General features: G+C 34.2%; 1 long non-coding RNA gene across 1 annotated transcript; it reads left to right on the plus strand.

The window, feature by feature from the left end:
- Nucleotides 1-1,685: 1,685 nt before the first annotated feature.
- LOC121990004 lies at nt 1,686-4,270 on the plus strand. Its single transcript, XR_006114396.1, has 4 exons — nt 1,686-1,906; nt 1,981-2,088; nt 2,184-2,270; nt 4,098-4,270. It is a non-coding gene; the product is annotated as an uncharacterized LOC121990004 (long non-coding RNA).
- The last annotated feature ends 23,463 nt before the right edge of the window (nt 4,271-27,733 follow it).

Genomic DNA, 27,733 nt, shown 5'->3' on the forward strand with positions numbered 1-27,733 from the left:
TTCCTAATAATTTTATTAGGGAACACATGGCATATTTGAATGCAAGATTTCGTCAAAGGGCTAAGTCCAAGAAGTGGTTACAAGATGAGCATAACCGAACGTTTGCTACTTGGTTACATGATCGTGTAAGTTCCTTTAGTATTACGTATTGACATACATTTATTATCATATTTACGCATAATTAACAATTTATCACATAAAAAATATAGGTTGCACGTGTAGACCCTTCCACTCATCAAGTATCAGAAAGATTGAAATGGATAGCGCGCGGACCTAACAAGCAAATCTTAAAGTACTCTAGTTATTTGATTGATGTGGTTACTTATGCTACAAAAGAGCGTGATGGTATACGAGTTGTACAAAACTCCGGAGTCAACTTAGTCGCAAAGACAATGTAAATTGCTAGTGCAAAGGATAAAAAACCTATTGTGTCAGATATGGTTTTTTATGGAGTTATAGAAGAAATATGGGTAGTTGATTACACCAAATTTCAAATTCCAATGTTCAAATGTAATTGGGTGGAGAATAATAATGGTATTAAAGTTGATGATCTTGGTTTCACATTGGTAAACCTCAATCGAATTGGATTCAAATCCGACTCTTTTATCTTGGCTAGTCAAGCAAAGCAAGTATTTTACATCGAAGATCCTGAAGATCCTTTATGGAGTGTTGTACTTGCAACTCCAAGCAGAGAGTACTTTGAATACATAAATGGTATAGAGTTTGAAGAAACTGCAATCCACTATCAATGTTTTAGCAGAGGGTTACCACCAATAGATGTTGACGGAGAAGATGATAATGAACCACCATGCATTCGGGATGACTGTGATGGGAATTGGGTCGACAATATTTAACTGTTGAACTTTTTACTTTTCAAGATGAGTTTGTAAACAATTTAAATTGATATGTTATTTACCGTTGAAGAATGATATGTTGTGGACAATATTGATATGTTATTTAAATTGATATGTTATTTATATATGTCTGATCATCGTTTTTCGAGTGTTTGCCAACTAAGTTAAATGACTGATCATTAATTTTTCTCTGCTTAACTGAGTTTGCATAATTTGGAGATGTGTCTAAGCTCTTGTTCCATGTTGTCATTAAGTTATTCTGTGTTCATCTATGGTAAATGATCAATATTGCATAATTTATTCTCTGCTAAATACAATCATAAATCTAACTGCAATTCGATTTGATTGCTCTTGTTCCATGTTGTCATAACTTCTAGTTTTGTTGAGTCCCATTTCTACAATTATTTTTTTGCTTCATAGTTGTCGTATTTCAATACTGCATTTATGTAAAACACTTAAATGCAATTCCATTTTCTAAAACAGTTTAGATCTTTTAGTAAATTGTTTTCAATATTACTGCAAATCAATTTTAGCAGTGATTTCGTTTCATAGTGTGGCATAAATACACACAAAAAATTGAAAATACATAAACATCCACTGGAATTGAAACAAAACAGCTAGGAAGGCTAAACCAAAGGGCAAGTCATTTGGCAGGCAGACTAAGTGGTGCATCTATAGATCAACTTGTATTGGTGCCATGTAATATCAGGTAAGTAAGAATTACAACATCACTTTCAATTGTTGTCTTTTGATAATTTATTGAATTATATGCACTAATTATGTGCTTGTTGCATAGTTTCCATTGGATTCTCACTGTTATTGTCCCTTACAATGAAGTTATTTATTTGTTGGATTCTCTAAGGCACCGCATTCATGATGAGGATTGGAAATATATAGTGGAAATGTGAGTTCATATTTCTTTTTTATTAAGCATTTATGTTAATACAAAACTCATATATAAAAAAATCATTAACGTATGAAGGGCCTTAAGATTGTTTAATTCAAACAAGGGAAGGAAAGGTAGAAAAAAGGCTATGTGGGTAATAGTAAAGGTATGTGTAATTACATATAACATATATTTTAATGTGTATGTTTATCATTAATAATATGTCTCTAATTTCCATAGGCTCCTCGACAACAAGATGCTAAACAATGTGGTTACTATGTGATGCGATTTATGAGACAATTTGTTGAAGAAGTTGAAATTATCGAAAGAGATTCACTACGATCTATAGTAATGTTTATTTGCTTATATCTCAAATTATTTGAAATAAACTATTTAAAATATGCAAAGTCAATGTTAATTTTTTTCCTCATTAATGTTCACAGTTCACACAAGCAGAGTATTCTCGAGAAGAAATTGATGAGGTGCGATCGGAGTTGGCAGAATGTATACAAGATCATATTTATGAGTAGGTGCGTTCAAGTTTATGTAAGTTCATTACCTTGTTTTAGCTAAGGTTTATGTAATTAAGTTCATTATCTTTAGCAAGAAGCAACTTTTTGCTTCTTTAGAATCCATTTTTAGCTATGAGATGCAATCTACCCTTGTTTGTTATTCTCAGTTTAATCTGTGATAAAGAGTCTTCTTGGTCATTAACTGAATTATATAAACTGAATGCATTTTAGAATGGAGAAATACTGAGATGTGCTCCCTGAGCTTCTAATTTTGACAATTGTTTGCTTAATTTTTTATATCAGTTGTAGCCATATAATAGTCCACTTGCTCAATTCTTCTGTTATTTCAATAACCTGGAAAGTTTAGATGAATCATATTGTCACGTCAACAATAATAATATGGTATACATGAAGGGATATAATGCATATGTTCTTAGCTACGATATATATGTCTATTCTCTATTGTGGTAGTATTAAAAATGTAAACACTTCATTCTGTTAAATTATGGAGAATCTTTTAACTGGACTAATTGATGGTTTGATTGTTACAAATGAAATCATTCGTGCACACAATTTGGGAAATAAAAAGTCTTTATTGCAGATAGCTGCATTCATTCAGGTTTTGATTATAAATACTTTTTAATCTGAACATTCTACCTTTCACACGTTAATATATGCACTGCAAAAAATGTTAAGTACTGTACAAGTTCAATTTCCTGTATTATATGAAAAGTACTATATTTTCTGTTTTCCTATAATTGATTATAGTTTTAAGTTGACTGCTTTGCTGTGATATTTGATAGCTCCACTCTGTTTTGCTTGAATTCTGGATTAATGGATGCTAATGCAAGTATGCATGTGTATTCACTTGCGCTCCAAGAGGTAGTTAGGAGGCACATTTGTTGCACGCCTCAATGTAGATATTGTTAGATTCTTTGCCTGTTGTTAAGTGGCAATTCTTGTTATAACACACCGCTCACTGGAATGTTTATTCAGTTTCTGATAAGTTTTGACTGTTCTTAACTGACGTTGGAATCCGGCTGATTCTGAATCCTGAACAATTTTGTATATTCTGATTATTTCATTGTTAGTCTTCCCTTAATCAAAATTAACTCTTTTTTTCCATTCAATTACTGATTACAATCGCATCATAAAGGCTGAAATTACCTTGTTTTCACTGTCTTGATTGTTTGATTCCTACTAGTTGTTTTGGAAGGAATTGTCTGATTGTTAATGTGTTTTCATGACTCTTCGTCATGCCAATGTATCGTAATTCATTTTTTACTATGTTAACTGGAGTTTCTTTTATCTCGTGCTATCCCTCACCCCTTCAACTCTGATATTTCAACTTGTCTAATCACAAAATGTGTTTGTTATCTATTAGCACTGCTATTCTACTGAACATAGTTCTCTTATTATATCATTTATTAGTTTGTTCTGAATACTAGCATTTTTGTTTTATCTTTTTAACAATCTACACGTTTATTTTAGCACTCTTTCTATGTACTTTACGTGTCTATTGTTTCCTAATGTTGCTTTGCATATTCTCTTCAATGGTTCTATGGGCATTTAGACTAACAGAAAAATTAGGAAGAGAGGGATTTTCATTAGAATCAGAACCTCTTAGAGGGGATTCTTTTGATGGAATAGAAATTCCATGAAACCATATTATACTTGAATAATTAAATGGGAAACACTAACTGCACAAAATAGCTACAGAAAATCTTCATTAAGATATTGCGTGTGTTTGGTAGGTAGAAAGTCATGATGATTGTTTTGTTTCTTTTGAGAGCCATCAGTAATGCTCATGTATGGACTTGAAACATATTATTGCTACTTTTGTAGGTGGATACAGGACAGTCGAGATCAGTACACTAAGGAGCGTCTGGATTCAGTAATTGATCAGTACACTAAGCGTTTGGATTTAGTAACTACTGTACTATTTTGAGTAAACAGATTGTTGGCTACTTCAGTATTCAGTATTTAGTATTCAGTAAACAGATTGTTGCCTAAACAGATTATAGCTGTTCAAAACAGATTTTTTTTGCTCTTTTGTTTTATATGTGAATATCACTATATACTTTGAAACAGAATTAGTGTTAATTTTGATATTTACTAGCTTATCATGTAATTAATTACTAATATTACTTCAACGTCAGATTTCTATTATTTTGATGAGTTTGAAATCATTAACTGAGTTGATTATATGTAAAGTTCGAATCTAGACATGGTAAAAGAAAAATAATAGTTTCGTAAATATAAAAATAATGATTTTTAAATAATTTTTTTAAATTTTTTTCTTTAAAACGACAACGCTTTTAAAGCGTTGCAAAAAGTGTTGTCTTTGTAAAAAAACAACAACGCTTTTAAAGCGTTGTAATAGTGTTGTCTTTGCAAAATATGACTACACTTTTAAAGCGTTGCAAAAGCGTTGTCTTTTCTACCAAAAACAACGCTTTAAAAGCGTTGCAAAACGTTGCCTTTGCAAAAACGACAACGCTTTTAAAGCGTTGTCTTTGGTACAAACGACAACATTTAAAAGCGTTGTCTTTGGTACAAACGACAACCTTTAAAAGCGTTGTCGTTGCGCAGACTTTTAACAACAGTGCCTTTAACAACGCTTTTTCAGGCACAAAGACAACGCTTTAAAAGCGTTGTCTATTAACTTTTTTATTGTAGTGTCCATGGTCTTCGCTGTCCCTATAAGACCATCCAATGCCGAATCTGTATTTTATTCTTAATGGTAAACTTGTAAACTTTTTTTCACCCATGAGTAGAGTGCTTCTATTTTAAGTTTTAAAAGGCAATGTTTAATCAATTATATATATATATATATATAGTATATAAAAGCATTTAAGTAGGACAATATCAAAATTTACTTTCATCTCGAACTTATTTCCCTTATCCAAAAGAATAACTCAACTCAAAATGGTATATATACTTAGAGCATTTGCATCAGCTTTTTTTTTTTATCTAAAATAAATAATTTAGGATAAAAAGGTTATTTTATTAAATTTGGATAATAATTTTTCACTATACCATATATCAATTTTCCTATTTTTTCTCTCCTCTGTAATGTGTAGGTGATCCGACAGTGAGGACGGGAGACCCGTTTGAGGGAAGTCAATGACACTTAGAGGTCAAAAGTCAAGGGCAATATGGAGTTCGGCCGATCGGGTAAAGATTGGGTCAACCGACAGAACGGGTCAGAATCAAAGACAACCCGGTGAGAAATCGGGTTTCCAACGCTCATGGTGAACAAAGGTCGCTGGCCGAGCGGGTGGCCCGCTCGGCCGAGGCATAAAGCAGTAATGCAGTGAAGGAACAGGCTCGACCGAGTACACGACCTAGAATCTCTCGAGCGGACCATTACCTATGTCCGGTTGGACGTGATGGGACTGCCGAGCGGCCTGGCGCTCGGCGTGAGTAAAGAAAAGACAAAAGGACAAAGGAACATCTTCTGACAGTAAGCATGTTCGAAGACCAAGTCATGCACAGAATCCTATGACGGAAGGTTCTACTGTCCCATCGGAGAGGTGCTCGGACTGTAGCAGTATGGTGTCAGGCAAGGTCCTCTGGCAAGCCCATATTGAGGTATGGTAGTAGGACACGTGAACGCCTTGGTATGTGTGCATAAGCCTCTTCACAGCTCTATATAAAGGTCCTCATACTTCGCCGGAGGTACGCAATCTCTGAGATTCGAAGCCACTTTCTCATCTTCCTCTTGTCTGACTTGAGCGTCGGAGGGTCGTCGCCGGGAACCCCCTCCCGACCCGACTTCTTTGCAGGTTCGCCGGAGATCCGTACGACCGGTCAGAGATCCACGTCACTAGTCCGGAGAGCGCCACGTCCCCAGCATCCGTCGATTCAGCGTTCGGACAGGATAAGTAGGGAATGGAATTTATTCCCTAAATTTAGAGAAATATAACTTATGTTGATGCTCTTAGGGCATGAGTATTCATTTAAATTCAACTTTTTATTAATTAAATTGATCAATATTTATTATTAAAATTGATAAATAGATTCGATAAAAATGTATTAATTTTGTTGGAAACCTAATTAACCATTTTTTTTAAATATTAAAACTGTTTAATAAAAAACTTAATCAGTTTAATAAAAAAATAAAATTCTAAATATTTGTTTATTTAATAAAAAAATTAATTTAATTACATTTTAAAATTCATAACCAACTTATAATCAAAATAATCAATATTTTTTTTTTAAAAAATAAACTTTTGAATAAATTGAATTGAATTTTCAAATTAATTCGGTTAATTATTTTAATTGAATCAAAATAATTGAGGTGGCAATTGAGTGAGTGACTGAGAGGAAACGAAGAATCCTTGCCTAGGTTTGACAAATGACTGTATAAGGAGATAAACTGGTTTAGTTTTCTCATCTTCTCCTGTTTGGACTTGGGATTTTACCCGTATGAATAAATAAATTATAGCACCCTCAACTCCACATTAAACGAGTTTGTTTACTCTAGAAAAAAAAATTATTAAATTTATTTGATACTTTAAAATTTTAATAATTTATCTAGATTATTAAAATTAATAAATCTCAACTAAAAGAGTGCTTTTCGCATGTCAGTAATACCAATCCGATCGTCGTTTATTCAAAAAAATATGTAATTTGTTGTCGTGTGTACCACCATTCTCATAGTTAAAGATGAACAAGTAATTTTAAATTTTTAGTAACGAGTATTTGATTAAAACTGAATCAAAATATTAAAGTTAAATAAATAATAAAAATATTCAATCAACATAAAAAAAAAAATCCATTAATTTGGTTGATAACGGAATTGACTATTTTTTATAAAATATTAAAACTTTTAAATAAAAACTTAATCAATTTAATAAAAAAACATTTTATTATTACTATAATTAATCAAAAGTCGTTTGATTAGTTAATTGAATTTTAAAATTTATAATGGATGAACCCAATTACTTGAAATAATTCGGTTTAATCGGTTATTTCGATTGAATTAAAATTATACTTACTCCTATATAAAGATGATTTGATGATATATTACTGTAAGGGTGCATGCATCTACCACTTAAAACCATTTACCATAAAAAAAATAGTACATATACCTCAAGGATTACATCTACCAACCAAAAGGATGCATCTAACCCTCAAAGAGGTGTGCCAATTTTTTTTAAGATAGATATTATTTATTAAAATTTAAAGGTTCTTGGAAATAAAATCTGAGGACATTATGAAATATGAAAAATTGTAAAAGTTGAAAATGAAATTCCCTTTTACATAGCAAAAAAAAAAAAAAGAAATCTTCCTAAGACTCTGGTTTATCATTTTTTTGGTTTATTCTACAAAGATTTTCTTTTGGATCGTTTCTAAATGGGTTTCCTTTACTAACATGCCATAGACTCGCGAAACTTCTTCAAATATCAAAATTCAAAAGGTTGAATTAGAAAAAGTGAATCAATCATGGAGATTCATTGAGACGAATGGATGGAGGTTGCTATGGTCGAGCGAGAAGAGATGCATTCGTAACGGTTAGGAGAGCAACGAATGAAGTCTGTTTGCGAGGGAGAAATCGAGAGAGGGAATTCATCACTTGAATCTTTCTGAAGATGCATATGGCTACTTTTAGCCTCCAAGTAATACGAAGAGTTAAGGTCTCAATTAATTCATCATTTATGTTCTTCATTAATTAGGAAGATGAAGAGTTATGAAGAGTTATAACCTCCATAAATTCTTTATTTATGATTTTCATCATGATGACTCTTCAAATTCTCCATTAATCATCATTATAATGACTCTTCAAATTCTCCATTAATCATCATGATTATGACTATTTGAATTTTCTCTTCTTTATATTAAATAAATTCATATTTGAGCTTGATCTCGACTAGCTTCCAATATTTTAGAATTAATTAATAATCCAATTAATTCTTATTTTGAAATAATCAATTGATTAATTTAAGTATCCACTAAAATAATCAATTATAAATAATGTTCATGTCTACGTGTTATGTGTGCGACCCTCTTGGTTTTACACATGAAGGTAGTATAAATCCATAGGCAGACTAAGGTAACCATCTAGCAACAGTTTTAGCCACCCAACGTGATAAAATTAATATCGGTCATAAACTATAAACCACCATGAACTGATTACTATGTAATTTAATCTCTTTATCTAAGCCTACATCCCAATTAATTAGGTACATTATGCATCATTACCAAATTAATTATTTTACTTGATTTCTAAGATATAATAGACTTCTCTTGAATGATAAATTATTCCTCCCATGGCCATAAATTTCAAGTCACTAATATCTCTATCAAGTGGCCAGAATATTAACTCCTAATCCAAGAGAGCGATGAATCCTCTATTGACTCAACACTATTCTCTCTACGCTTTGTCATACACCCAACTACCGTATTAATCACAATCCGATTAAAGATTGCCTTTAACAGCGTCAAAGCACATAACTCCACACATAGAATAAATGAAGGTCTTAAGCCAAAAGATCAGTTACACTCGTTCATAAGATAAATGACCAATGATGCCTAATATGTGATTTCCTCTTAAGCGGGTCGTGTCCAATGTACCTCTAAACTTAAGGCACCCCCAAGTACAACTTGAATATACATCCCTCGGTCTATCTCGATTTAGTCATACTTAGCGTTGATCTAGATATCCATGCTCCCTCTAGATATCTATCCGATCAAGTACTATTTTCAAATTAATATACTCATTAATCTGTGGAATTTTATCATTAATCATATACCTATAGAAAAATAAATAATTAATAATAAATACTTTCTTTTATAAAATAATTATCTATAAAATAATGTGGAATTTTATCATTAATCATATACGTATAGAAAAATAAATAATTAATAATAAATACTTTCTTTTATAAAATAATTATCCATAAAATACGTAAGGAGTGTCTTAATATGCACACTAACAACCCGCTCTTTAGGTAAATCTGAGGTTTTTGGTTGGGTTTATGGGGGGAGTTTTCTCATGGTTAGGTACTGGGCAGTCTTCCTTGTTTGGGCAACACTGGTGGGAGATTCAGCAGTCTCTTTATATCAACACTTTATTTTCTTTGGGTTAGTCATACTAGGCTGTTGATCGTTTGTTTGTTTGTTTGTTTTTTTTTTTTTTTTTTGAGAATTTTTGTAAGTTATATGTTGACTTATAAGATGTGGTAATTTAAATAATTGATGATATTTTGCTCCTATTTCAAACCTGCTTAAAAAAGGTTTTAGACTTCCACATGTTAATTTAATGTTCTCCCCTATTTTTGTATGGGATGCAGGTTGTTAGTACACGTCACTCCTAGAGACAACATTGGTTTACATACTGCAACCTCAACTCCAATTTCAGCCAGTCGGTCCACAACCAGTTCCATCGAGGTTTCACCTACGAAAATGTGGAATCTTTCCCGGATATCATTCAATAATGTGCAGAAATGTAGGAGACATTCCTATGCGATTCCCTTAACCATCTTCTCTCTGAAGAATGACTCTTGCTTTATGGTTTGAGATAGTTTATTTTTTATATTTTTGAGTTTTAGTTTCAAGTTTTTCATTAAGGTTTGAATAATGTATGGGTTCATTTTGTGCTTTTGTGCAGCGAGGATTTTACACCTTTGATTCACATGAGAGTGGAGGTTTAATTCCACCTGAGTTGTTAAGAAACAAGAGTCTTCTTTCGCCCCATTGTGCTTCAGGTATTTTTCTGCTTTTTTTGGTGGGGGTGGGGCACTTATCTGTTGGACGTTGAGGAGACAAAGGGGTGTCGCTTCCCTTTCGTCTCCCTCATTACTGCAAACATTAAGGAGACAAAGGGGCGTCCCTTCCCCTTAGTCTTCCTCATTCATCTTATATAATGATGCGTCCAAGAGCAATCGAGAGGGATATATAGGGGAAAGGGTGATCAATGTGTGCACAGTGGAGGCAACGGTGGATAAATGAGAACATCCGGACGAAAGGGATTTGGCTCGTGAAACTCGAAAGGCTTTCTGGTTTCATTCGTGATCGCTCTTCCGACATCAAGTAGTGACCAAGTTTGTCGTGCGAGACACTGTGAGTTGTTACATGTTTTAATCTTGTGATTTATGCATATTATAGGCAACAATGGTATCAAAGTGATGCCTAAGCATGAAACTTGTCTCTTCGTCAAAATGAAAATCTCTCTGCCGTAGTCACTAGGCAAGATCGCGATTGGGTCACTATCTGGCTTAGTTGTCGTTCCCCGAGACGTTGCTGGCTATCAGCTTCTGTAGCCGGAGAGTGCCGGTGACCACGTTGGGAGGCCAACAATCGACAGTCGTGGCAACTGTGTTCATCGCGGTAAAAGAAGAGAGTGTCGTGGTCGCGACAGAGAAGAATGAAAGAAGTTTAATTGATTAAACTAATTGATTAAAACAGATCTTAATCGATTTAAAATTTGTGTAATCGATTAAATTAACGAAGCACAGTAAATCTATGTATGAGCCATTACAATCAGCTAATGCTATTTGGGCAACCCTTAGAGAGAAGTACAGTGGAGTAAGTCTAAGTAAGCTCTATCAGCAAACAATCAAGTTTGATAGCTATAAAAAACACTCGAATGTTACCATGTCCCAACATTTTAGGGAGATGGGTAACATGATTCGAGACTTAAAAGTTGTCAGTCATGAGTTGACCAATGAATAACAGGTTTAGGTAGTTATCCGTTCCCTTCTTGATTTTTGGGAAATGATGAAACATAATCTGACTCCTAGTGAATGTATCAAGACTTTCACTGATGTCTCACGCTATGTTGAATTTGAGGCGGAGAGGATTGAATCTGCAAAGATTTCTGATCAAGCTTTTGTAGCTAAAGGTTCTGGTTCCAAGAATAAGAAAAATTAGTTTAAGAAAGGAAAGGGAAAAGGAAAGAAGACTAGTGTTGTTGCTGCAAAAAATCAAATCAAGAAAAAATGAAAGAAATATAGACAAAGACCCAAGAGCAAGTTGACTTACTACAACTATGGCAAAAAAGGTCATTTTGCTCGGGATTGTACTGAGTATTTTTCCTTTTCGGCACATATCTAATGTCTTTAAAGTTCTTGCCTTATTGAATTTCTACCTTCCTATCCTTTGGGAAAGTTGTTCTAGCTTAATATGATCTATAATTCTCATTAGAATTATAATACCTCTTATTTTCATGATAAATAGAACTAAAATAAAAATATTTTTTTCTAGCATTCTTTTTATCTTGAAATGGAGAAATATCATTAACTAATACCTTAGGTTTGTTCTTGGAAGCTCCCCCTTGACTTGAGCTTCCTTTCTTGTTCTTACTCTGAAACCTCCCTTTTTGGACATTGATTTTGATAATGTCTCTTGTGATTGCATAGGAAGCACATAATGTGCTCTTTTCCCTTTCATATCAAAGTTCCGGCATCTTTGGATTTTTCCTTAACCTTGGGTGCCATTAGAACCTTCTTATTCATCAATTAGGGACACTTGTGTGGGATCGAAATGCGCATGAGAGGGGGTTGATGTTGGTTGCTACTCGAAAAACCTAATGGTTCCACTGTACAAAAATTTTGTACAAAGGTCTGAACCTTTTCCTAGCTGCCATGTGTTCTTTTAAATTAAACTCGGATCGCCTGCAGAACTTAACACGTTTGATCCCAAGTTTAATTTATTTGTTCTTTTAGGTTTAGACTTGGATCTCCTGTGGAACTTAACACGTTCGATCCCAATCACCTAGGTTAATAATTTCATTAAATATTAGTTTCCAGAATTGGCTTCCAGGACTGCATGGCGAGGCACATGACCTTCTTAGATATGGGAACAACCACCACCGCCTAGACAAAGCCTTTTAAGGAAAACTAATATTTAATTTCCTTAAATAACTTTAGGTCAACCAAAAAGAACAATCAAATCACAAGGAAAAGAAAAAAAAATAAAGAACACAACATCGAAAATAAATTCGAAATACTAGAATTGCATGCCTCTTGTATTTGGTATTTTAACATGAAGATAAAACTATATGATGCGGAAATTAAATACTAGTATACCTTTTCTTTTGCAAGCAAAAACCTCTAGGTCTTCTACCGTATTCCTCTTCTAACCTCGGGCGTTGTGTGGGCAATGATCTTCCGAGATGAGAAACCACCAAAGCACCTTCTTCTCCTCCTTGCAAGGTTCGGCCACAATCAAGAGCACCTCCAAGGATGAAGAGAAAACACCACCAATGCTCCAAGGGATACAAGCTTTCTCTCCTTCATCTCCAAGCTAGAATCCGGCCACCACTTGATCTCCAAGGAAGATGAAAGTTTCGGCCACAATGATGGAGAGAAGAGAAAGGGAAGGGCCGGCCACACCAAGGAAGAAAAGAGGGAGAAAATAATAGAGGTTATTCACCTTGAAGGCTCCCAAAACCCCCTCTTTTATAATCCTTAGCTTTGGCAAATAAGGAAATTTAATTACAATAAAATTTCCTTAACCTTCCTTAACATGAATTAATTAATAAAAATAAAATAAATTTTCCCAATTAAACATGTCATGGCCGGCCACCTCATGGAGAGCAAACAAGATAATTTTCAATCAACAATTAAAAATTCCTTATTTGTCTTCGGAAATTTTAAAAAATAAAATTTTCCTTTAAAATCCCTTTTGATAAAAATAAATTTCTATAATTTTAATTTTTCAACATGTGAATAATTTACAAAAGAAAAATAAAATATCTTTCCAATCTATAAATACGGAAAGAGATTTAATCTCTCTCTTTAATCTTTTGTAAAAACTTATAAAAGAGATATTTTAATTTTTAATCTCTCAAATAAATTATATCTTCTACATAAGAAAAATTTAAAATTAAAATTCCTTTTTTTTTTAAATTTAATAGGGCAGACCACCTAAGCTTGGGTTCAAGCTAGGGCCGGCCACCCATGAACCAATGGTTTAGCCGGCCCTAGCTTGATCCACAAGCTAGCTTGGCCGATCCCTACACCATGGGTATGAAGGTGGGTATAGGTGGGTATAGTACTCTATAAATAAGAGGCTACGATAGGGACCGAGAGGAGGAATTGGTTTTGGTCTCCCGATAAAATTAAGCATCCCGTGTTCGCCTCGAACACACAACTTAATTTTATCAATAATAGTTCATTCCACTAGAGAACTATTATTGAACTACCGCACCAATCTCAAATTACATTTTTGGGCTCCTTCTTATTATGAGTGTGTTAGTCTCCCTGTGTTTAAGATGTCGAATGTCCACTAATTAAGTGAGTTACTGACAACTCATTTAATTAATATCTTAGTCCAAGAATAGTACCACTCAACCTTATCGTCATGTCAGACTAAGTCCACCTGCAGGGTTTAACATGACAATCCTTATGAACTCCTCTTGGGGACATTATCAACCTAGATTACTAGGACACAGTTTCCTTCTATAATCAACAACACACACTATAAGTGATATCATTTCCCAACTTATCGGGCTTATTGATTTATCAAACTAAATCTCACCCATTGATAAATTAAAGAAATAAATATCAAATATATGTGCTTGTTATTATATTAGGATTAAGAGCACACACTTCCATAATAACTGAGGTCTTTGTTCCTTTATAAAGTCAGTATAAAAGAAACAACCTCTAATGGTTCTACTCAATACACTCTGAGTGTACTAGTGTAATTATATAGTTAAGATAAACTAATACCAAATTACACTACGACCTTTCAATGGTTTGTTCCTTTTCATTTTGGTTATGAGCTACTGTTTATAATTTATAAGGTACTGATAACATTATCTTCTGTATGTGACACCACATACTATGTTATCTACAATATAAATTAATTGAACAACTACAAACAAATATAGATAATTTGACCAAATGTGATTCTTTATTTAAAATAAATGTTTACAAAAGCTTAGGCTTTCAGTATACACTCTAACAATCTCCCACTTATACTAATGACTAAGCAGCCATATCTTCTGCCATACATCTGATTCTCATCCCCTCCCCATGCCGATCGAAAGATTTTACAGGAAGGGCCTTAGTGAAAGGATCTGCCAGGTTATCTGCTGATGCAATCTTGGCGATGACAACTTCTCCTCGCTTCACGATATCTCGTATCAGGTGGTACTTGCGCTCTATATGTTTACTTGCCTTATGAGCTCGTGGTTCCTTCGAGTTTGCAATTACACCGCTATTATCACAATAAATTATGATGATTTTGAGCAAACCAGGAATCACATCTAAGTCCATTAGAAAGTTCCTGAGCCATACTGCTTCTTTGGCTATCTCAGAGGCTGCTACATACTCAGCTTCTATGGTTGAGTCTGAAACGTATTTCTGCTTAACACTCCTCCATGCAATGGCTCCACCTCCTAAAGTAAACACATAGCATGATGTAGACTTACTGTTGTTCCTATCTAATTGGAAATCCAAATCCGTGTAACCCACAGGGAGCAAATCGTCTGCTTGGTAAACTAGCATATAATCTCTAGTCCTTCTCAGGTACTTTAATATATGCTTTACCGCAGTCCAATGTCCTTGTCCAGGATTACTCTGATATCTGCTAACCATGCCTATGGTAAAACAGATATCAGGTCTCGTACACAGCATTGCATACATAAAGCTTCCTACAACCGAAGCATAAGGAACTGCTTTCATGTCCTCTATCTCCTTTGATATCTTCGGAGACATCTCTTTAGATAGAGCTACTCCATGCCCGAAAGGTAAGAAACCTTTCTTGGAATTCTGCATGCTAAAACGAGCAAGGATTGTATCTATATATGAAGCTTGGGACAGACACAACATTCTTTTCTTGCGATCCCTTATAACTTTGTTCCCAAGAATGTGTGCACAATCTCCTAAGTCCTTCATATCAAATTGTTTGGACAACCATACTATTATGTCTGATAATACCTTGACATTGTTGCCAATTAACAAAATATCATCTATGTATAGTACAAGAAATACCACCACGTTTCCGTTACACTTCTTGTATACACAAGACTCATCTGGACACTGAATAAATCCATATGACTGGATTACTTCATTAAACCGGATGTTCCAAGACCTTGAAGCTTGCTTCAGTCCATAAATGGACCGATTGAGCTTGCACACTAGATGCTCTTTGCCTTTTTCAATGAACCCTTCTGGTTGCTTCATATGGATGTTCTCTTCAAGACTTCCATTAAGGAAAGCTGTCTTGACATTCATTTGCCAAATCTCATAATCCATATGAGCAGCAATGGATAAGAGTATCCGGATAGACTTAAGCATGACTACTGGTGAAAAGGTTTCCTCATAATCGATTCCCTCTTTCTGAGTGTACCCTTTCGCAATAAGCCTAGCTTTGAAGGTTTCTACCTTCCCGTCTGTCCCTCTTTTCCTTTTGTAGATCCACTTGCATCCAACGGCTTTTACACCATCAGGTGGTTCTACAAGCTCCCAGACCTTATTAGAGTACATAGACTCTATTTCAGAATTCATTGCCTTTTGCCAAGATGCTGCATCTATATCTTGGAGTGCTTCGTCATATGTTCGGGGATCGGGTTCATGTTTACCTGAGATCAAGTCTGAGGACTCTCCCAAAAACATGAATCTCTCAGGTTGCCTTACAACTCTCCCACTACGACGAGGCACCGTCTGTGGTTGGGTATCATGTGTGACACGTGTTGTAGTCTCTTGTGGTACTTTATCTTGTACTATTGGTATTAAAGTAGATGTTGTAGGACCGTTAGATTCGATAGAGGGGGGGGGGGTGAATATCGATTCAAAAATATCGAGTATAAGCGCAGCGGAAAAGTAAAGTAGACACAGGGTTTTTTACTTCGTTCGGAGCCTGTGACGACTCCTACTCGAATGCCGTACTCCTTGAGTACTTTCGTTGGGCAATTCACTAGCAATTCGGATAATTACAATTTAAGTACAAAAAGATGCTAATGAAAAGAAAAACAAAGCTGTACCGACAGACAAGGAATTTAAAAGAGCGGGATCGTGTCGTCGGAGCTTTGTGAGCGTCGTTGGAGCGCAGAGCAGCAGAGTGAGTAATCTCAGAGTTCTCAGATGTGAAAGGTTAATTCTGAAGCTCCTGCTTGGGGCTTCTTTTATATGTTGCTCCGGGCGCCTGGATTCCTTCCGGGCGCCTGGAATGTGACGTAGCTGCTCAAACCGAGATGCTCCACGTGGCGACGACTTGGCCTGGATATAATTTGCTTTCCGGGCGCCCGGACCACCTTGTTCCAGAAAACTCCCTTTTCCTGTAAAACAAAGTTAGTCCGAGGCAATATATATCCTGTAAAATAGATTGTTAGCACATTTTATAATAGTATGAATTAGTACAAATAGTATGACTTAGATTCCGTCTTTCCGAGACCGGAATCTAGTCACGATCTCGACTTAGACATCCGAAATGGATCTAAGCCGGATCGACGCCTAATGTTCCCTTCCCGGGAACGCGTCCTCGCAGTCACTCCCTTCTAGTGACTTACCTCACTTACCTGCCAGACGTCCGGTCAACCCGTCGACTCGTCTGGACTTCGTGCCAGCTATCCAGTCAGCCCGTCGACCTAGCTGGACTTCATGCCTAAGCGTCCGATCAGCCCGTCGACCCGCTTGGACTTCGTGCCAGCTATCCGGTCAGCCCGTCGACCTAGCTGGGCTTCGTGCCAGACATCCGGTCAGCCCGTCGACCTGTCTGGACTTATCCTGCACACTCGATCAGAGTGTTAGATCAACAATAAACCTAACTTAACCTATTTGTCATTCATCAAAACCTGGGTTAAATCGTTAGTGCTAACCGCACCAACAATCTCCCCCTTTTTGATGGAATGACAACCTGGTTAAGTTAGTTAAGACATTTGCAAAAAAAAAAACAGATAACATCATTATGTGGAGGTTTTTAAGTTAGTTTGTATTTTCAATTGGTTTGGCTAACTTAACCCACCTAACCCTCCCCCTTTGGCATTCATAAAAAATAAGCATGTTTAAAGTAATTAAAAATACAGACTTCAGACAAAGTAAGGAGTCATGTCAAGTTAACCTGGGGAGTTTAAAACATAGATTATTTTACTTTTATTTCTTAAATCTTTGAAAAAAAACTAAGTCTTGAAACATGACTGATTTATAACTTTGTAATTTTGAAAGATAGCTAATTTTTCAAGTATAGTTGTTAAGGTCAAAGTTAAAAATTCAAGTTTTCAAACATAAGTTTTCAAAATCCAAAACTGAGTTTGAAAGATCTATTTCAAAACTGATTGAAATTTATTTTTCAACACTAAGTTTGTAAAAGATTCAATTTTCTAAATTAAGGAAAATGATTTTGAGAAGCTTAGTTTGAAAAAAAAATTCTAATTTTCACAATTTTCAATAACAACATAATTTTACTAATTTTTTGTAAAACTTAACTTTCAAATCAAAATTAAGTAAAATCAAATTTTAAGAACTAGATTTTTAAAATCAATATTCAGAATTAAGGTGAATCTAAATTTTAAACTCAATTTAAAAAAATAAAACCCAATTCTTGAAAACAACTTAGTTTTATAAGAGTTAGTTTTCACAAACTAAGTAAAAAGGAAAAAGTTTTAAACAAGTTGACTTTAAACTTTGATTTTCAAAAATTAAGTTTAAAATTCAATTTGAAAAAGTGAATTAGTTTTATTTCTCCCCCTGAACCTGACATTAAATTTTGAAAATATTTGCGAAAAATATTCAAAGTAATTTTTTTTTTTAAATTGAGGTAGAATTTTCTAGAGAGATTTTAAAGAGAAGATTAAAAACTAACACTTAAGGAGATAATTAAAAAATAAACCTCCCCCTGAATTTGATACTCCTTTAATTTATTAATCCTCCTTATTTATTACTCCCCCTTAATATAATGCTAAGGTTTGAGTGTGTTAAATTTCAAGTCCTGACACATTTATCTACCTAAGCGTTCTAGGGGATTTGGTAACACTTATATTATTTATATATCTATCTCTGTTTCCTTGGTATAATTGTTTATTTGAGTTTGATTAATAATTAATTTTCGATTCAGGCGTTTAAGCTTTAGTTTAAGGTTAAATAAGATAAGATTTTATAACAGTTAATCATTATCAATAATTTATTGATTAGTTTTTTTTACTTGATTTAATAATTTAATACTTAGTGAAATAATTTAAATTTCGTATTAATTGATTGAGTACTGAAAGTGTTAGTTATAATAATTATTATTTTTTATTTACCTTCTTTTAAATTTCGTATTAATTGATTGAGTACTGAAAGTTATTAAATACAGTTAAGTAAGGTTTAATTCAAGGCAATTTTAATTCTCAACTAAGGATAAACTTAAACAATTAAGTTATACATAATTAGGTTTAAAGTTTAAGTTAATGGAATTTAAGTTTTTAAGATAGGTGTATAAGTTTTAAATAAATTTAGAAGATTTTTATTGTTATTATTATTTTTATTATTATTTATTTATTTATTTATTATTATTATTATTAATTTTTTTAAAAAAAAAGGACTTTCTAATGGGATTTCTAAAACGGTGTTTAAAAGGAATTTAAAATGATTTCTATAATATGTTTGACAATTAACATACGTTTGATTTAAATTAATATTAGTGGTTAATTTAAGTTTAAGACTAATTTTAAGTTTAAGTTAAAATTTTAATTGTAATTTCAATATTAAGTTTTAAAAATAATGTTTAAGAAATAAAAATAAGTTTAAAGTCTAAATAGTAATTTTTAAAGTGAAAATAATCTATAAAAATAAATTTATTATTATTATTATTTTTAAAAGTTAACAAAATTTTATTAAAGTGAAAAATAATATCTAAAAGAATTTTTTAAAATGATTTTTAAAAGTTTTTTTAAAAATATTTTTAAAATGATTTTTTATAGAATTTTTTTTTAAAAAAATAGTTTTTAAAGAATTTTTAAAATAGAATTTTTAAAATAGATTTTTTAAAGAATTTTTAAAATAGTTTTTTTTTTTTAATTTAGAGTAAAATTTTTAAAGTTAAATTTTTAAGTTAAATATAAAATTTTTAAAGTTAAATTTTTAAGTTAAATATAAAAATTTTTAAGTTTAAAATAATTTTTAAGTTAAATTTTAAAATAATTTTTAAAGTTAATTTAATTTTAAAATATTAATTTTTTTAAAAAAAAATAATTTATTTTTTTTTAAAAAAAATAATCTATTTTTAATTCGAAATTTAATTTATTAAATTTAAATTAAGTTAAATTTAAATTTTATTTTATTTAATTTAATTTAATTTATTTAATTTTTAAATTTAATTTAATTTTAATTTTAATTTTAATTTTAATTTTAATTTAGTTTAATTTAAGTCCTTAGTCATCTCACCCGATCTATATTTTCAATCAGGGGATTCTATAATTTTGTGAGATGAATTAGATTTAATTATAGAGTTTGGTTTAACTTGTGTTAGATTCAGGTTTAGCTTTGGTCTCAACAAATAGGCATTCTTCGGATAAAGTTCTAAGCTTGGTGAGTCACTTGGACGTCATTAGAAGTAACCAACCTTTCGAGATTTTTCGAATAGTCCTATCCACGGAGCTTAGTACTAAAGCTTGGTCTAACTAGTTAGGATCCATTTAAAGGTAGCTTCGGTCGGTTCCACTTGGCCAAATGCACCAGATTGAAGCCATATCTTTCTAGACATGCGATGCCCAAGCTTCCCCAACGTACTATCATCAAAAAACTTCACCAGTACCGTTGGTCAAGTTAAACTATTATCCCTTTTGAACTAGTCCTAATTACCCTGCCAGGTACATTAGTTATTGGTTACCCTGTCGGGTAAGTTGGTTTTGGAGGTGCCAACTATTCTGGAGCCTCCCCCTAAATTATTGATTTTTAATTTAAAATTTTGTATAATTAGAGTTGGTTTCAGTTAAGTTTTAATGTTTAATTTGTAATTTAAATTTAAGTTTTTAATTTTGAATTAATTAAATTGGTCAAATTATCTTTCTTTAAGAGAGTGTATTTAATATTTGAATTTTCTTTCAATTTCAATTTTATTGGGTTAATTGAATTATCTTTCTTTAATAGCTTATTTTTAAAGTTTAAGTTTTTATTTATTTTTAAATTTGAATTAACTAAACTATTTGAATTATATTTTCTTAATGGTTTATCTTTTAGCTTTTTATTAATTGTTAATTTTGAAATTTCTAGATTACTTTTGTTTAATATGTTATCTTTAACATTTAATTTTAAGTTTGTTAAATTCCGTTTTGATTTTATCAAGTGTTTGATTTTATCCTTATATTTTCTTTGCCTTTTAAATTGATATGGTTAATTTAATTTATTAGATTAGTTTTATCTTTTAAGTTTAATTTTTTATTAATTAAATTATCTTGGTTTTGGATAGCATTTTCTTGACTGATTTTATCTTGATTATTAAATATTTTATCAATGTATTTATTAATTTTATCCATTTTTTCATTCTTAGCATTTAAATTCAAATTTATTTTAATGTTTGACTTATTTATGTCTAAATACTCACCTAATTTCAAATTTCCTGAATTAATTAAATTATTTGAATTGATTTGGTCATTGTTCGGTTTGACCAAGTCAATGTTCTGTTTGACCAAGTCAATGTTGATGCCAAATTGATCAGAGTCTAGATTATTTTGTGATTTTGAATTTAAATCATTTAAAACTAGATTATCATGCACCATACTTGGACTAATTTCATACTTATCATCATGTTGATTATTTAAACTACTATTAGCAGGGGTATTTTGGTAAATATTACTAACCTTGAGCGCAACCCCTAATTCAGTAGGCTTCCCCGTTGGATTTGACTCGAGTCCATATTTGACTTTAACTTGATCTTCTAGCTCCATCGGCGTCTCGTGAAGCTTGATCAATTGGGTCCACAGCTCATATGCATTCTTGTACTTTTCTAATCTGCATAAAATATTGTTAGGTAAAACATTACAAATAATGTTACTTACCTTTTTGTTCAGTTCCGAGTTTTGAGAAGGTTTCCTCAAAATTAGCATATAATCCATGTCTACGCTTCCTAAGAAGCATTCCATTAATCGCTTCCAGTAGTTGAAGTCTTCATGATCGTAGGGTGGTGGTTCACAAGGGTTCCGTCCTTCTAGAAGAGTCATAATTTCTTGCACACAGAGAAACAAACAAAAGATCCCAAGACTTGGTCTTGGATTAGCAGTGCTGAAAAAAAAATAATATTTCACTATTTTCGAAAAAAAACTAATAAAATATTATTAAAATATTAATAAAAAATATTATTTCAAATTTTTGAAAATGTATTATCTTGTCAATACTAGGCAATGGTGAAGAGATGGCGATGTAATTTTCAAAAATAATTTTGGAGGGAAAAAACGAAAGGCGTAAGGTTTTATTTTAAAGACAAACGATATCTAATTTTTCTTTCAAAAAGTCCCCCCTTTGCCTGATTGGTGGTTGCACCAAATCAGAGCGGTACCTGCTCTGATACAACTTGTAGGACCGTTAGATTCGATAGAGGGGGGTGAATATCGATTCGAAAATATTGAGTATAAGCGCAGCGGAAAAGTAAAGTAGATACAGGGTTTTTTACTTCGTTCGGAGCCTGTGAGGACTCCTACTCGAAGGCTCGTACTCCTTGAGTACTTTCGTTGGGCAATTCACTAGCAATTCGGATAATTACAATTTAAGTACAAAAAGATGCTAATGAAAAGAAAAACAAAGCTGTACCGACAGACAAGGAATTTAAAAGAGAGGGATCGTGTCGTCGGAGCTTTGTGAGCGTCGTTGGAGCGCAGAGCAGCAGAGCGAGTAATCTCAGAGTTCTCAGATGTGAAAGGTTAATTCTGAAGCTCCTGCTGTTGCTCCGGGCTCTGGATTCCTTCCGGGCGCCTGGAATGTGACGTAGCTGCTCAAACCGAGATGCTCCACGTGGCGACGACTTGGCACGGATATAATTTGCTTTCCGGGCTGGACCAGAAAACTCCCTTTTCCTGCAAAACAAAGTTAGTCCGAGGCAATATATATCCTGCAAAATAGATTGTTAGCACATTTTATAATAGTATGAATTAGCACAAATAGTATGACTTAGATTCCATCTTTCCGAGACCGGAATCTAGTCACGATCTCGACTTAGACATCCGAAATGGATCTAAGCCGGATCGACGCCTAATGTTCCCTTCCCGGGAACGCGTCCTCGCAGTCACTCCCTTCTAGTGACTTACCTCACTTACCTGCCAGACGTCCGGTCAGCCCGTCGACCCGTCTAGACTTCGTGCCAGCTATCCAGTCAGCCCGTCGACCTAGCTGGACTTCATGCCTAAGCGTCCGGTCAGCCCGTCAACCCGCTTGGACTTCGTGCCAGCTATCCGGTCAGCCCGTTGACCTAGCTGGGCTTCGTGCCAGACATCCGGTCAGCCCGTCGACCTGTCTGGACTTATCCTGCACACTCGATCAGAGTGTTAGATCAACAATAAACCTAACTTAACCTATTTGTCATTCATCAAAACCTGGGTTAAATCGTTAGTGCTAACCGCACCAACAGATGTGTCGTCTCTAAGTTCTTCTAAAACAACTTTGCTACTGTGCTTGCGATCCATTATATAGTCTTCTTCTAAAAACTGAGCATTGGTGCTAACAATGACCTTCTGGTCTTTAGGACTATAAAATAAACCACCTTTCGTTCCTCTGGGATAACCCACAAACACGCGAACTTCTGTACGAGATTCTAACTTATCAGCATCTGGTTTCACCACATGTGCTGGACTACCCCAAATCCGAATATGTCTTAGACTGGGTTTTCGCCCATTCCACAATTCTGTGGGAGTAGAAGAAACTGATTTAGAAGGTACTAAGTTCAGAATGTGCGTTGCCGTTTTCAGAGCGTATCCCCAAAACGAATTTGGTAATTTTGAATAACTCATCATCGATCTAACCATTTCCATAAGAGTCCTATTCCTTTGTTCTGTCATACCATTTTGTTGGGGTGTACCAGGTGCGGACAATTGGGATTGAATCCCGGCCTCTGATAAGTAATTCCTAAACTCTCCTAAGAGGTATTTGCCACCACGATCAGACCGTAGTGTCTTGATACTTTTACATAGTCGTTTCTCCACATCAGCCTTGTACTCTTTGAACTTATCAAAGCACTCGGACTTGCGGTGCATTAGGTAAATGTATCCATATCTTGAATAATCGTCTATAAAAGAGATAAAATATTCAAAACCACCTCTAGCCTGGACAGACATAGGACCACACAAATCAGAATGAACCAATTCTAACACTTCTTTGGCTCTATACTCCTTAGCCTTAAAAGGCCTCTTGGTCATTTTACCTTCCAAGCAAGATTCACAAGTTGGAAAATTTTCCAACTCTAATGAACCCAAGAGTCCATCGGCTATAAGCCTTTGAATCCTACTTAAGTTAATATGACCAAGCCTTAGATGCCAAAGATATGCTTGGTTCATTTCCGAAGGTTCTTTTCTCTTATTTGAGTTAGAAGATGTATTATTAATTTCCATATTATGCTTTGTGGGAGAAATTGGATTTAAAGTATATAAATTGCCAACTAATGCCCCAGAATATATAATCACTTTATTTCTCTTAATGACTACATCGTTACTAAAGGAAACTGAATATTCATCCAAAAATAGTTTAGAAACTGAAATTAAATTCTTTCTAAAACTGGGTACATAAAGATAATTTCTTAAAACCAAATTTCTATTCCTATTAAAAGATAAGTAGACGTCTCCCACTGCAACAGCCGCCACCTTAGTAGCATTGCCCATGTAGACGGTAATCTCTCCTTCAGTTAGTCGTCGGGTTTCCTGGAACCCCTGTAAGGAATTGCAGACATGATCAGTGGCTCCTGTATCTACACACCAGGTGTTGGTAGATAACACCGCTAAACATGTTTCAACAACTAGAGCATGAGATATACCTTTGTTGTTTTGATTCCTACGAGGACAGTCCGCCTTCCAATGCCCTGACTGCTTGCAGATGAAGCAGTTGCCCTTTGGCTTCTTCATTCCAGCTTTAGGTCCTGTACTCTGACATTTATTCACTTTCTTTGCTGAGTTAACTTGTTTCTTCTTCTTCTTTCCTTTCGGTTTAGAAGTAGAACCATTTTCAGCATAGTGAATATGAGAATTATGACGGAACAAACCTTCTGCTGCCTGAAGTTCTGTCAGTAGTTCTGCCAATGAATATACCCTTTTATTCATATTGTAATTCAGGCGGAATTGCTCAAAACTTCTAGGTAACGTTTGGAGGATCATATCGATCTGGGTTTCCCCATCAATTTCTTCTCCAATGATTTGTATTTCATTCAGATAAGCCATCATCTTTAGGATATGATCCCTCACAAGAGTACCCTCTTGAATGGTGGATGCCATTATCTTTCTCATGGCTTCTTGCCTAGAGGCCCGATCCTGGTGACCAAAGAGTTCCTTGAGATTGTTCATAATATCATAAGCTGTTGGTAAATCTTGATGCTGATGTTGCAATACATTTGACATTGAAGCCCAAATGTAACACCGCGCCATCTCATATGCTTTTACCCATTTCTTATGATATTCAATCTCCTCTTGGGTAGATTCACCAGTGGGTGCATCAGGACAAGGCTCAGTCAGTACAAACTTATAGCTTTCAGCAGTAAGAACAATGTCCAGGTTCCTTTTCCAATCTATGTAGTTAGGACGAGTAAGTCTATTCTCTTTTAGTATGATGGCCAGTGGGTTGAAAGTCATCCTAAGAATCACAAATAACTTTTGGTCAGAACTCTAAATTTAGAATAATATTGATTCCTCAAACAATACTATTTTAAATTAATCAACACCTCAAAACACCGTGAATTTTGTATGCCACGATAGTGTGGACGTATACAAATTCAACATTTGTAAAAGGAGGGTTTAACCCATTAATTTTATTATCTTGTCAACCTAACTTTTTGACAAATAAAATTAATAGTTGGTATCCTTTGGTCACACAAATAATAGCAGTGACTCTGATGGGGAGGATACTATTAGACGTGCCTAAGTGTATATCATTACTTGACACTAAGTCAATTAATAAGATTGTGCCCCTTCCGATGGGGAAGATCACACGCTCTTAATTAACTTCCTATAGTCATCCAAAATGGAAGTTTGTTCTAGTGATCCACGAACAAACTCATCCGATATGGAGGAAGGCACTCAGAGCCAACGCACAAGCTTGTTTGCATCACTTACAAACCAGTAATGGAGACCGTGGAATTTATTTAAAATCCCTCTCCCACTTAGTTATTTATAAATGAGAAATTTTAACTATGCTAGCCTACTAAACATGTACACTAACATGCACACACATCACAATATAAAAGCAATAAATAGAAAAACTAATTTTCAACTATTATGACTTTTATCTATTGTTGTCCTCCGTGTGTTGTCATCCCAAGCTGCTGCCATTTTTGGCCACCGCCACCGGGTCTAGCTGTCGCATCCATATCGCTCCTTGTTCCGCTGCGCCTCTGGTCCTCAAAAGGTTCCACGCCTTGCAAGATTCGATCCGCGACATAAATAGAATTTTACATTTTTCGATCCTATATTCCTCGAAGGAATGTATATGTATCTAGATTAAAAAATAAAATCCTAATAAAACTAAATACAGCTCCTGCTGTATTTTATAATACAATCATACACACACAATAAAATGCCCTTGACATGTCCAAGGGTCCAATCACACACATAATAACTATAAGCCATAATAGTTGGATCCTGCATCCACAAAGTTAGCACATCCTACTATTAACCTGCCTAAATTATGTATGACATGTGCATAATTAAACTAATACCAAATACACAGAGGCAAAACCCTAGCTCTGATACCAATTGTTGGTTGCTACTCGGAAAACCTAATGGTTCCACTGTACAAAAATTTTGTACAAAGGTCTGAACCTTTTCCTAGCTACTATGTGTTCTTTTAAATTAAACTCGGATCGCCTGCGGAACTTAACACGTTTGATCCCAAGTTTAATTTATTTGTTCTTTTAGGTTTAGATTTGGATCTCCTGCGGAACTTAACATGTTCGATCCAAATCACCTAGGTTATTAATTTCATTAAATATTAGTTTTCAGAATTGACTTCCAGGACTGCATGGCGAGGCACATGGCCTTCTTGGATATGGGAACAACCACCACCGCCTAGACAAAGCTTTTTAAGGAAAGCTAATATTTAATTTCCTTAAATAACTTTAGGTCAACCAAAAAGAACAATCAAATCACAAGGAAAAGAAAAAAAATAAAGAACACAACAGCGAAAACAAATTCGAAATACTAGAATCGCATGCCTCTTGTATTTGGTATTTTAACATGAAGATAAAACTAGTATGATGCGGAAATTAAATACTAGTATACCTTTCTTTTGCAAGCAAAAACCTCTAAGTCTTCTACCGTATTCCTCTTCTAACCTCGGACGTTGTGTGGGCAACGATCTTCCTGTTGGTTGCTACTCGGAAAACCTAGAGGTTCCACTGTACAAAAATTTTGTACAAAGGTCTGAACCTTTTCCTAGCTACCATGTGTTCTTTTAAATTAAATTTTGGATCGCCTGCGGAACTTAACACGTTTGATCTAAAACTTAATCTATTTGTTCTTTTAGGTTTTGACTTGGATCTCCTGCGGAACTTAACACGTTCGATCCAAATCACCTAAGTTATTAATTCCATTAAATATTAATTTCCATAATTGGTTCCCAGTACTGACATGGCGAGGCACATGACCTTCTTGGATATGAGAACAACCACCACCGACTAGACAAAACCTTTTAAGGAAAGCTAATATTTAATTTCCTAAAATAACTTTAGGTTAACCGAAAGGAACAATCAAATCACAAGGAAAAGAAAAAAAACAAAAGAACACAACATCGAAAAACATATTCAAAATACTAGAATCGCATGCCTCTTGTATTTGGTATTATTTCCAAAAATAACTAGTATGATGCGGAAAGGAAAAATACTAGTTATACCTTTTAGAAAGACCTCTTGATCTTCTACCGTATTCCTCTTCTAACCTCGGACGTTGTGTGGGCAATGATCTTCTGAGATGAGAACCACCAAGCACCTTCTTCTTCCTTGCAAGTTTCGGCCATCAAAACTTCTCCTAGGATGAAGAGGTTCGGCCACCACCACCATGCTCCAAGGGATGCTAGAAACAAAGCTTCTTTCTCTCCTTCTTCTTCTTCTTCTCTAAACTTGATCCGACCACCATATGAATCTCCACAAGAAGGATGAGGTTCGGCCATCAAAGAGAAGAGAGGAGGAGAGGATGGCCGACCACACTAAGGAAGAAAAAGAGGGAGAAAATAGAATAGAGTTCTTCTCATGAAGGCACCTCTACCCCCTCTTTTATAATCCTTGGTCTTGGCAAATAAGGAAATTTTAATAAAAAACTTCCTTAATTCCTTTGCCTTGAAAAATAAATTTAATTGATATAAAATCAATTTCTCTTCAACATGGCTGGCCACACCAATTAAGCAAAGGAAATTTAATTCAATCAA

The sequence above is a fragment of the Zingiber officinale genome, chromosome 6B (genome assembly GCF_018446385.1).
Source record: "Zingiber officinale cultivar Zhangliang chromosome 6B, Zo_v1.1, whole genome shotgun sequence".
Classification (NCBI taxonomy): Eukaryota; Viridiplantae; Streptophyta; class Magnoliopsida; order Zingiberales; family Zingiberaceae; genus Zingiber; species Zingiber officinale.